At 56.9% G+C, this 12,748-nt stretch overlaps 1 protein-coding gene across 20 annotated transcripts in view; it reads left to right on the top strand.

Annotated features, from left to right (window-relative positions):
* The window catches only part of TSPOAP1 (TSPO associated protein 1), a 242,914-nt gene that overhangs the window by 109,619 nt on the left and 120,547 nt on the right, over window positions 1–12,748 (top strand). The window lies entirely within an intron of this gene.

Raw genomic sequence — 12,748 nt, 5'->3', positions numbered from 1 at the left:
GTAGGTCTCGTGTATGGATTCTTGTGGGGCTCAGTCCTGTCCCCTCCCTTATTTAATGTTCCCGTTAGATCACTAGGGAAGCTCATGAAAATCTATGTCTGGTAAGAGAGTGCTCCTTTCTTCTTCTGATTCTATGTCCACTCTCCAGTGTACTCTCTTAGCCTAGCAGAGTAGGTTCAGGGCTAAGAGCCAAGAGATCCTGATTTCTAAGCCTACCCTTCCTGCTGACTATCTCTCTTAGTACTTTGAACTTCACAAGCCCTCTTTAAGCTTCATAACATTCCTACAAGGTGAACAAATATCATTGTACTGACAGGGTGACCGAGTCACAGACAGATCAGCTGATGTACCCAAAGTCATAGCTGGGATTGGAACCCAGATCCCCTGAGCATGAACTGTATCTCAGTTTCAGGGTGATGGCACCTGACTTCCCCCTCCCTGGTCCCTGGAGGGCACTCACTTAAAGTTTCTGGCCCCCCAGCCATCACCTCTCTTGGAAGGAGACCGTGTCTGTCTCCCTGCTGACCAGGGTTTTAAGACTGCACAGCTCCCTGCCTTACACTTTGTTATCTCCAGCAAACCGGTCCATCTAACAGCTAGAGCCAGGGCATTGCTTTCTCTCCGAGGGCTGTAAACAGTGTATTGGCAGCAGTTACAAGTGAACACCCAGTTCTTCGTTGAGTTAGTAGTGTCCCTATGGGTGCTCCGCTGTAGGTGTATCTGTGCCCCTGCACCTCTAATTGGAGATTTTTGGTAGCAGTGTTCATTGAGCCTGCACATGTGCTGTCCCTCCCTTGTGGTCTGCCTCAAGGCTATATAGCACTGCTGGGTGACCGCCCCTGCCCCCCGCCCTGTTCCTTCTCAACCGCCTTTGGCCTCCAAAGGAGCAAGCAGTCAGCCCTTCTTTATTTGCATCATTAGCATAAGTAGTTGGTTTTTTTTTCTGTTTTTTCTCCTTAATACTTAGCTTTTCCTTTTTGCTCTGTTGGGATTAAAGGGAAAAAAAGAAAAAGAAGTTTAGTTTACATTTCCTGCCCTGTCTGGGGGGATTGCCCCCTACTCCCTTGGGCGTTTAGAAGATTACGTTTTTTCAGTTAAAAAAAGAGAGGAAAAGAAGAGGAGGAGGAAAGAAGACCTTGCATCTGCATAAATCACTGCTAGAGGATGATAGCCCCCCACGCCCGCCCAGGGGCATTCCCGGCTCTCCCGGCTCCAAGAGGTGCCTCTCCTACAAGGAGTCTATTCCTGTAACATCCAGACACTCACTGATCTGGTGCCTGGGAGAGTCCCATAGAAGTGCTTCCCTTACCACAGCTAAAACTGCAGGCTCGCAGGAACTGAGAACTGAAGTTAAAACTCCTCCTTATGAAGAAGACACTTTAGTCTCCAGGGGACTCCAGTGCTGCACCCGGATCATCCCTGGAGTCTTTAACTTCAAAGGGGGTAGAGTTGTGGAAAAACCCAGCAGACTCCCCCTGTAAAGGCTCGAAAAAAGGGCTCTGAGTCGCTGGCCAGCCAGAGGGGTTCCCCAGTGCAGCCACCTCGGTACTGATGGCACTGGCAGCTCTGAAGCATGGTACCCAGAAGGGGGCCTCTGCTATGAGCTCTGCCGCACCCATCGCCTGGAGAAACCAGGGTCTCGGGCTCTGAGGCAAATGGTACTGCCCCCTAATGAGAGAGACAATTACCGTATTGCCTCTAAAAGAGCAACTTTCGGTACCAGGTGTGTCAAAACTCCCACCTAGGGAGAGCTCTGCACCTTCTCAACCATTGGTACCGACAAAGTACCATGGACGCTCCTCTGTGGTCCCGAGTGAGCCCAGGGTACCACATGAGCTCTGGTACTCTGGAGACCTGACGGTTGGGGAAGAACTGCAATCCCCATTACTCAGTACTGGGCCCCAATACCCAGGGAAAGACAGTACCATACCGTCTCCAAAAGAGCAGCTCCGAGAAAACTTTCAGTATTGGCTGCAACAAGACTCCCATCTAGGGAGTGCTCTGCACCTTCTCAACCACTGGTACTGACAAAGTACCATGGACACTCCTCCACGGTCTTGAGTGAGCGCAGGGTACTGCATGAACTCCGGTATCCTGGAGACCTGATGGTTGAGGAAGAACCGCAATCCCCATTACTTGGTACCGGGGCCCCCGTACTGAGCACATCCCAGCACCCGGAATCGCTCTTGGCACCAGGGCAGGTGGTAGGTGAGCTGCAGATTGCCCTACAGGAGATGCAGATGCACATCACAAGTTGGTGGATATTCTGCCCACCTCTTTCTCATCCAGTATTGCCCGCCCAATTAATGAGGTGATTCTAGATCCTGCCGAAGTCATCTGGCAGACACCAGCCTCTATCACACCAACCAGCAAGAGAGCTGACAAAAAATACTGTATCCCTCCCAAAGAGGCAGACTTCCTGCTTCAACATCCACAACCCAACTCCATTGTAGTGGATGTAGTTAATGCATGAGGCAAGCAACATCGTGCCAAGTCGACCCACTACGATTGAGCTTGGGAGGATGATGTATTTGTTGGTGACATTAGTTTTGAGTTGCAAATTGCCAAACTGTCATGGCCAAATATGATTTTATTAATTATGAGAAACTCAATGCGTTTCTGGAACATTTACCGGAGACACAAAAGGAGCAGTTTCACGCCATTCTCAGAGAGGGTCAGTTATTAGCCAGATAGGTGCTAGAGACAGCACTGGAGGTGGCTGATACAGCGGCCCACCCGGTCTCCATGACAGTGGTAATGAGGCAGGCTTCTTGGCTACACCTTTCTGGGTTGCCCAAAGAGCTGCAGAAGACCTCCAGTTTGAAGAGCTTAAACTCTTCATGGAGAGGACAGATTCTTCTCTCCACACCCTGAAGGATTCCTAGACCACATTACCCTATCTGATTAAATATTAAATTTGATTTAATTGGGGATGGGTCCTGCTTTTGAGCAGGGGGTTGGACTAGATGACCTCCTGAGGTCCCTTCCAACCCTCATATTCTATGATTCTATGATCTGGGAATCTACACTGTGGGACAGAAGAGAAGATAGAGCTCTCAGCCACAGCACAGATCACAACCTCCTCAATACCCACCATCTCAGCACTGTTACGAGCCACAGTGTAGGAGGACCAGGGCTCAAAAGCGGAAGCAGTCTGCACCCCAATCTGCGACCTTTGAGACTGTCTCTTCTATGCACTTTTGATGGGTTGGTCGACGGCCTGAACAATTAGACCTTGCAACATCAGCTGCCATCTACACACCTGTCACGCCCCTTCAGAAGTTGCCTGGCCCTCTTTCACAGCAGTTGCGAGAATATCACCTCTGACAGATGGGTCCTGGAGATTATTTCAAAGGGTTTAGCAAAGCTTTTGATACGGTCTCCCACAGTATTCTTGCCAGCAAGTTAAAAAAGTATGGATTGGATGAATGGACGATAAGGTGGATAGAAAGCTGGCTAGATTGTTGGGCTCAATGGGTAGTGATCAACAGCTGGATGTCTAGTTGGCAGTTGGTATCAAGCGGAGTGCTCCAGGGGTCGGTCCTCGGTCCGGTTTTGTTCAACATCTTTATCAGTGATCTGGATGATGGGATGAATTGCACCCTCAGCAAGTTCACAGATGACACTAAGCTGGGGGGAGAGATAGATACCCTGAAGGGTAGGGATAGGGTCCAGAGTGACCTAGACAAATTGGAGGATTGGACCAAAAGAAATCTGATGAGGTTCAACAAGGACAAGTGCAGAGTCCTGCACTTAGGAAGGAAGAATCCCATGTAGTAACTCAGAGCCCTCTCCATCTAGTGTCCCCTCACCAGCCCTTGGAGATATTTGCTGCTAGCAGTCGCAGATCAGCTATGTGGGCAGTCCCATCATGTCATCCCCTCCATAAACTTATCAAGCTCAGTCTTGAATCTTAGGCTTTTTGCCCCCACTATACCCTTTGAAGGCTGTTGCAGAACTTCACTCCTTTGATGGTCAGAAACCTTCACCTAATTTCAAGCCTAAACTTGTGGATGGCCAGTTTATATCCATTTGTTCTTGTGTCCACATTGGTGCTTAATTTAAATATCTCCTCTCCCTCCCTGGTATTTATGAGCCATCATATCTCCCCTCAGCATTCTTTTGGTTATGCGAAACAAGCCACGCTCCTTGAGTCTCCTCTCATAAGGTAGGTCTTCCATTCCCCAGATCATCCTAGTTGCCCTTCTCTGCACCTATTCCAGTTTGAATTCATCTTTCTTAAACATGGGAGACTAGAACTGCTGTGACAAAGTTCCTGCTCTACCTTGGTGGGTCTTGTGCTTATTGGCGGATTTGCTCGCCTTGGAGCTTCACGGCAGCCCTCAGCTTGGCCGTTTTTCTGAATTCACAGTCTAGGTCGACTCCTCCTGTGTCTGACCAGGAGTTGGGAGGATTGGGGGGAACCTGGGCCCTCCCTCTACTCCGGGTCCAGGGCCCTGTGGAATGCAGCTGTCTAGAGAGCCTCCTGGAACAGCTGTGCGACAGCTACACCTCCCTGGGCTACTTCCCCATGGCCTCCTCCTGACACCTTCTTTATCCCCACTATAGGACCTCCCTTCTGCTGTCTGATAATGCTTGTACTCCTCAGTCCTCCAACAGTCCACGTTCTCACTCTCAGCTCCTAGTGCCTCTTGCTCCCAACTCCTCACACGCACACCACAAACTGAAGTGAGCTCCTTTTTAAAACCCAGGTGCCCTGATTAGCCTGCCTTAATTGATTCTAGCAGGTTCTTGATTTGGCTGCAGGTGTTCTAGTCAGCCTGTCTTAATTGTCTCCATAAGGTTCCTGATTGTTCTGGAACCTTCCCTGTTAAGGAGACGGAATCGTTCTTCACTCGCTCCTGAGCTATCTGCTTTCCTTTCTTTCCTAAAGCCCCCCGGCCCGGATTTTTTCACACTTTTCCTTTTGCTTAGTTTCACCCCCCGCGTTTGGGCCGGACGCTTTGTTTTTTTGGTTTCGTTTTTTCCCGTTTTTCTGAGCTGCGTCAGTGTGCTGGCCGGTCGCCAGCACCCCCCCCTTCGATGCCTGCTTTTGGACTTTGCTCTTTGCTAATTTGAAACCCCCGGAGGAGGGGGGGAGGACTGCCGACCTGCTGTCCGGAGAGGGGAGTGGACCCCCCCAGACCCAGCTGTTTTGTTTTTTGCCTGGACTTTTTCCGAGAGCCTTGGGACAGAGCCAACAGCTGTAGCAGACGCCAGAGGCCGGAGAATTTCGCCCGGGCAGCTATAAATCACCGTGGAGAGAGGCCGTAAGACTGAGGGATTTCTTTTGAATTCTACCCTCGGGGGGGGGGGAGTTGACTGCATTTCAGCTGCGTCTGTGGCGGCACAGGGTGTAGCAGGGAGCTACCCCCAGATCCATCGGTGCCCCCAACCCCCCCACCACTACTACGACTATCACGGCCCCCGCTGCTTCGTCCCTGCTGGCAATCTGCCATCTGCCTTCGGATCCAGCTGTTTGCTTTGGACTTTGCCTTTTGGACCGGCATAATAACCAGCCAAGCGAGACTCTTTGGACACTTGTGGTGGGTTGTCCTCCCTCCACCCCCCCCCCCGGATTGTTTACCCCATAGCCTACCCCTACTACCGGACCCCGATTTTTGCCCCCCCTCCCCCTCCCAGTGTCTCCCTGTCTCTCCCTGCTTACAATGGCAGAGAAGGAGGGACGCAAGGCCCCCCCACCGAAATTGGTTGCCCCCTCCCCATCTACCCTCCTGCCCACCCCTCAAGATTTCCCCACCGCCTCCATTGTTAGAACCCCTGCCACCGCCCCCGCTGGGGCATCGGCAGTAGGAGGCACCGGGGCGCTTACTACTGCTGCTCTGGTTTCTGCCCCATTAGATTCTAGGAACCCCCCCCCGGTTAGACGGAAAAATCGAAGCGGGCCAAAAGGGAAGGGCCCCGCTAATGCCGCTGGACCCTCCGTGGCAGAGGCCGCCCCCACCACAGTGGCCTCGTCATCGATCGCGGCACCCCTCCCAGCTGTTCCCTCCACCAGCTCTGCGACCATCCCTCCCCCGGCCCCCAGGACGTATGCCCGGGTGGCGACAGGCCCCCCCTCACCTGCCACCTCCTCATCTCGCCCACCCACTGCCTCCGCTGCCATCACTAGCAATCGAGGCCCTTTTCCCGCCCTGACCAGGAAGCACGGTGTCCGTTGCCTCCTAGTGCCCGCCTCGCCCCACGTGGAGGCATACGTGCAGGCGTTGGCGAAAGTGGTAGGACCCATGGCCATTGTGGCGGCCTCCAAGATGTATGGGAAGGTCGTTTTTTTTCTGGCCTCGGAGACTGCCGCCCAGGAGGCGGTGGAGAAGGGCCTAGTGGTGGGGGGGGTGTTTCTCCCCCTAGAACCGCTAGAAGATCTGGGCGTTCGCTTCGTCCTCACCTCCGTTCCTCCCTTTTTGCCTAATGTTGCCCTGTTACCTGCTCTTTCCGCCCTGGGGAAGCTTGTCTCTGTTATTAGCCCTCTCCCGTTAGGCTGTAAGGACCCCGCCCTCCGTCACGTCCTTTCGTTCCGCCGGCAAGTGCAGATTTCACTGCCGGCGGGGGTGCGTGACGGAGAGGCGCTTGAGGGGTCCTTCCAAGTTCCCTACCAGGGAGCCCGCTATAGGGTCTTTTATTCCACCGGAGAGGCCCGGTGCTACCTCTGCCGCTCGGCAGGGCATGTCCGCAGGGACTGCCCTTTGGCCCGGGGGAGAGGGGCACCTGAGACCCCCGAGACCCGGCGGGATATCGGCCCTGTTGTTGCCGACACCCCCGGCCACCCGGCACCCGACACCACCCCCCCTCCCACCCGATCCACCGCTGCCCCCGTCCGGGCCCAAGAGGCGCCCCTCCAACAACGCCCGGGCGACCACGGGAGTCCCACTCTTGCCGTAACCACCTCGGCAGAGTCCATGGAGGGGGGTGTGGCAAAGCTTTTGCCGGGTGCAGGAGAGGGCTCGCCCCACGGAGAACCCCCCGCCCCTAATGCTGCCTTACCGCTACCCCCCCAAACCCCTGAACCTCTGCCTCCGCGCCCCGCTCCGTCCCCTGCTACTCAACCCCCGGACGACGCCATGGAGGGCTGGACTGTAGTCCAGGGGAAGCGAGGCAAGCGGAGGGCTCGAGCTCCGCTGCATTCATCTGACGCGGAAGCCCCCCGGAAGACCAGGAAGGGAGGTACCGACCTTGAGCCTCCCGCCTCGGCCACGAGTGAGATCCATTCGCTGGTGTCGGGAGGTGAAGATAGACCAGCATTGGAGGGTGGAATCCCCCCTCCGCGGGGGACCCTCCCCTCCGAAGCCCCGGAGGAAGCCCCTTCTAACCGGATACCACCTGAACTCCCAGCGAACCCCGACGTGACCGTCGAGGCGGGCCCTAGCGGAGAGGCCCCTGGGGTGGTGGGAGTTGGCCTCTCCTCTGTGTACGCAGAGATTGAAGCCCTTGATTTGACCCCGGTCACCCAGGGAGGGGATGATTTATTGACGGCCGGCCTCGATTTGGGCAATCTCACCCCAGGCCCCCTCTCCCCATGTTCCTTCCCCCTGACCGCCTTTCCGGGTGAGCACCCCACGGAAAGTGGTTTACCACCTGAGGCCATGGCTGCCACGACCACCCCGGAGCCAGTACCTAGCATTCCTCGGAGCCCCCTCCCTTGCCCCTTAACCCCCGACCCTGCTCGGGAGGCACCTTCTTTTTGTTGCTCGCCTCCTGAAGCCCAGGGCCTTACCTCTGCCCCTGCCCCCACCCCTATTCCGGTTCCGTTTCCCTCCTCCTGCAAGGCTACCGCCGCCCCTGGGGTTATTTCTTTTCCGCCTTTTGCAGATTCCCCCCAGGGAGCAGTCTTTACGTTTTCTAGTTGCGACTCCCCAGGAGTTGCACCTTTCCCCCTGCCATCCCCGTCCACCCCAAGGCATGAGATGGAGTTAATAACCCCAGCCTGTCAGACACCCCGTCGGCGGTCCGCACCCTGCCTACCCGCCTTAGCGGACCACGAGGCTGTATCAAAAGCCCCACCAGGGACTGCTCTGGGAATTGTAACCCTACCCCCCCATGAGCTGCAGCACGCACTACGGGAGTTCTTAAAACAATGCCGTGGTGCCCGCGATAGGGCACAGCTGGCTCTCCAGCAATGGGGGGACTTTGATCGACTCCTCCGAGCCGCGAGAGCCCTTATGAGGGAGGGTAGACGGCAAGGGAAGGGCGGTGCCGCGGCCTACGAGCGGGCCCGCAGCTTCCGGAAAGATTTACTTACTCACGGGATGGGACACGGGTTGCTACGCGACCCGCCGGGGGCCTTGAGTACCCCCACCAATGAGAACTCCCCATTCCCCCAGCCCTCCGCATGACACCTCTCACTATTGTAACCCTGAACACCAGGGGCTGTAGGATGGCTCTCCGCAGGTCCCAGGTGCTCTCCTACCTTCGGGAGGGGGGGTACTCTGTGGTTTTCCTGCAGGAGACCCACACGGACCCAACCGCCGAGGACAGGTGGCGGCTGGAGTGGGGGGACGGGGTATACTTCAGCCACTGCACGGCTTGGCAAGCTGGAGTGGCGACCCTGTTCTCCCCCACCCTGCGGCCCGAGGTGCTAGGAGTCACTGAGGCCGTGCCGGGCCACTTGTTGCACCTCCGAGTTCGTCTGGAGGGGCTCGTGGTCAATCTTGCTAATATCTATGCCCCGCAAGTGAGTTCACAGCGGCCACAATTCTACCAGCAGGTGTCCGAATTTCTCGACACCCTAGATTCACACGAGTGCCTGATCCTGGGAGGGGACTTTAACACCACCCTCGAGGAACGGGACCGCTCGGGGGCCGAGCCGAGCCCGGCCGCCGCGACCATTCTCCGAGACATAGTCGACTATCACTCCCTAGTGGACGTCTGGCGTGACCATCACCCAGATGATACTTCCACCTTCACCTTTGTTCGGGTGGAGGCCCGTCGGTCACACCGCTCTCGGTTAGACCGTATTTACCTATCCCGTCTCCATCTCTCACAGGCCCACTCCTCCACCATTCGGCCGGCCCCTTTTTCCGACCATCATTTAGTTGCCGTCACGGTCTCCCTCCGTGCAGAGGGACCGGGGCCGGCTTACTGGCATTTTAATAACAGCCTGTTGGAGGACGAGAGCTTTGTGATGTCCTTCCGGGAGTTTTGGCTGGCCTGGCGGGAGCAGTGGCGTGCCTTTCCTTCGGTGCGGCGCTGGTGGGATTTAGGGAAGGTACGCGCCAAGCTCTTCTGCCGCAACTACACTCGGGGCACCAGCCGACGGAGAAATGCGGCGATAGAGCAGTTGGAACGGGAGGTCTTAGAGCTGGAGAGGCGCCTGGCCGCCAGCCCCGGGGACCCGTCCCTCTGCGGAGCGTGCCGGGAGAAGCGGGAGGAACTTCGAGCCCTCGAGGACCACCGGGCCCGAGGTGCCTTTGTCCGGTCCCGCATCCGCCTCCTTCGGGAGATGGATCGCGGCTCCCGCTTCTTCTACGCCCTGGAGAAAACGAGGGGGGCCAAAAAACACGTCACCTGCCTTCTAGCGGAAGACGGCACCCCCCTCACGGATCCGGAGGAGATGTGTGGGAGGGCCCGTGACTTCTACGCAAACCTTTTCTCCCCGGATCCGACCGATCCTGGCGCTTGCGGGGTGCTCTGGGGGGAACTCCCCACGGTCAGCGTGGGCGACCGAGACCGGCTAGAGCTGCCTCTCACCCTGGCCGAGTTCTCGGAAGCCCTCCGTCGCATGCCCACCAATAAATCTCCGGGCATGGACGGGCTGACCGTGGAGTTTTACCGCGCGTTCTGGGACATCCTTGGCCCAGACCTAGTCACTGTCTGGGCTGAGTCCTTGCAGGGCGGGGTCCTCCCTCTCTCGTGCAGACGAGCGGTGCTCGCCTTGCTGCCGAAGAAGGGGGACCTCCGCGACTTACGAAACTGGCGTCCCCTCTCACTCCTCAGCACGGATTACAAAATCGTAGCGAAAGCAATCTCGCTGCGGCTAGGGTCCGTGATGGCGGACGTGATTCACCCAGACCAAACCTATACTGTCCCGGGTCGCAGCATTTTTGACAACCTCTTTTTAGTCCGAGACCTTTTGGAACTCGGGCGGAGAGACGGTCTGTCGTTCGCCCTCCTGTCTCTCGATCAGGAGAAGGCGTTCGATAGGGTGGATCATGGGTACCTCCTGAGCACCCTGCGAGCGTTTGGATTCGGACCTCAGTTTGTGAGTTTTCTCCAGGTGCTGTACGCCTCCGCGGAGTGTCTGGTTAGGCTCAACTGGACCCTGACCGAACCGGTCAGCTTCGGGCGAGGGGTGCGGCAGGGGTGCCCCCTCTCAGGCCAGCTGTACGCTCTGGCGATCGAGCCCTTCCTCTGTCTCCTCCGCAGGAGGTTGACGGGGTTGGTGCTGCGGGAGCCGGAGCTGCGGCTGGTCCTGTCGGCGTACGCCGATGACGTCCTCCTCGTGGTCCAGGACCCGGGCGACTTGGCGCGAGTGGAGGCATGCCAAACCATCTTTTCGGCAGCCTCCTCCGCCCGAGTCAACTGGGTCAAGAGCTCTGGCTTGGCGGTGGGGGGCTGGCGGCAGGTAAGCTCCCTCCCACCCGCGCTTCAGACCATCCGGTGGAGTGCCGGCCCTCTGCTCTATCTCGGCGTTTACCTTTCTGCCACGCACCCTTCTCCGCCGGAGAACTGGCAAAATTTGGAAGGCGGCGTGATTGAGCGGATCAGGAAATGGACGAGGCTACTCCGATGTCTCTCCCTTCGGGGGAGAGCACTGGTGCTTAACCAACTAGTCCTGTCCACGCTCTGGTACCGGCTCAACACCCTAGCCCCGGCCCCGGGTTTCCTGTCCCACCTCCGGAGATTGATTCTGGAGTTCTTTTGGTCAGGATTGCACTGGGCCCCTGTTGGAGTTCTCCACTTGCCCCTGAAGGAAGGAGGGCAGGGCCTGAAGTGTCTGTACACTCAGGTCCGCGTTTTCCGCCTCCAGGCCCTGCAGAGGCTCCTTTATAGTGCAGGTAGTTCGACGTGGAGCATATTGGCGCATGCCTTTTTACGCCGCTTCCATGGGCTCCGATATGACCGACAGCTCTTTTATCTTTGTCCGAGAGGTTTTCCGCGAGACCTCTCCGGGCTGCCGGATTTCTACCAGGACCTCCTCCGGGCCTGGAAACTGTTTTCAACGACCAGGTCCGTGGCGGCCATCGTGGGGGCAGATCTCCTCACGGAGCCCCTGCTACACAACCCTCAACTTTGTGTGCAGGCGGCGGAGTCCCGCACGGTGCGCCAGAGGTTGGTCCTGGCGGGAGTTACGAGGGTCGGGGACCTCCTGGACTACGACCGGGGGGACTGGCTGGATCCCCTGACGCTCGCTCGACGCATGGGGCTCTCCAGCCTTCGCACCCCCCGGCGCGTGCTTCGGGAGGTGGAGGCCGCTCTGACCCCCGCCGCTCGGGCTTATGTTAGCCGAGCCTTGCGCGAGGGCGCACCCCGCCCATCCCTTACCCCAGGCCCGCCGGACCTTTCCATCGGGCCCCTACCCTGCCGATCCCAACACACCCCTCATCCTTTCACTGCAAGCCGGCTGCATGAACTGCAACCGGTCGGTTTTCAAGTTGCATCACGGCAATATTTATATACACTCACGCTTCATACCCTTCATGCCCGCACCCTGGTGTCCCGCCCCGATACAAAGTGGCGAGATCTCTTACCACCTTTGGAGGGTGAGCAACCTCGGTGGGCCAGCCTGTACTCCACCTTGGTCCCGAGGCCCGTCGGGGACATCAGTTGGCGGCTCCTTCACGGGGCTGTGAGCACGGGCGTGTTTTTGACACGTTTTACCTCCCTTCCGGAGACTTGCCCTTTTTGCAACGTGAGGGAAACCCTGGCGCACGTCTATTTAGAGTGTGCCAGATTGCAGCCTCTTTTTCGGCTCCTCACAAATATTCTTTTGCGCTTTTGGCTTCATTTCTCCCCCCACCTCTTTATTTATACACTCCCCATCCGTGGCCCCACCAAGTCGCGGGATCTCCTGGTTAACCTCCTCCTAGCTTTGGCTAAAACAGCCATTTATAAGACCAGAGAGCGGAGGTTGGCTCATGAGGCGTCCTGCGATTGTGAGGCCGTTTTCCGACTCTCAGTACATTCACGTATCCGGGCGGAGTTCCTCTGGGCAGCGTCCACCGACTCCCTTGACACCTTTGAGGAGCGGTGGGCGCTGTCCGGGGTTCTCTGCTCGGTGACCCCGTCCGGTTCCCTCCGTCTGACCCTCTGATTGAGGGAAAGAGCGAGAGCCTCCAGCCACAGCCGTTAGTTGCTGTGAATACCATCATTACTGTCTTCTAGGAGGGGTCCTATAATATATGGGTGTACCCCCCTCCCTCCCAACCACCCACCCCGCAGCCGTGCCCATCTTGTCGGGCACTCTCAGGAGAGGGAGGGTCGGTGACCCTGGGCGTGGCACTAGGTAACTCGAGAGGGTGGAAGACCACGAGTGTCGAGGAAGCCCCCCCGCTCTAGGCCACCAGGTAACTCAGGAGGGTGGAAGACCACGAGTGTCGAGGAAGCCCCCCCGCTCTGGGCCTGGGCTAACCTGAACACCTCTCCCTCCTGAAAGCTGTTGTGTTATACCTTCTGATTGCGTTGTTTTGTTGCTAAGTTTTTCTTTATCCTTTTGTACTCTCTGTAACTGTTACAAATAAATTTCTTTTCTGTTTCAATAAAAAAAAAAAAAAAAAAAAAAAAAAAAAAAAAA

This window comes from Caretta caretta, chromosome 17, assembly GCF_965140235.1.
Source record: "Caretta caretta isolate rCarCar2 chromosome 17, rCarCar1.hap1, whole genome shotgun sequence".
Lineage (NCBI taxonomy): Eukaryota > Metazoa > Chordata > Testudines > Cheloniidae > Caretta > Caretta caretta.
Note: the sequence above shows the minus strand (reverse complement) of the source record. Positions and strands in the feature narration are given on the sequence as shown.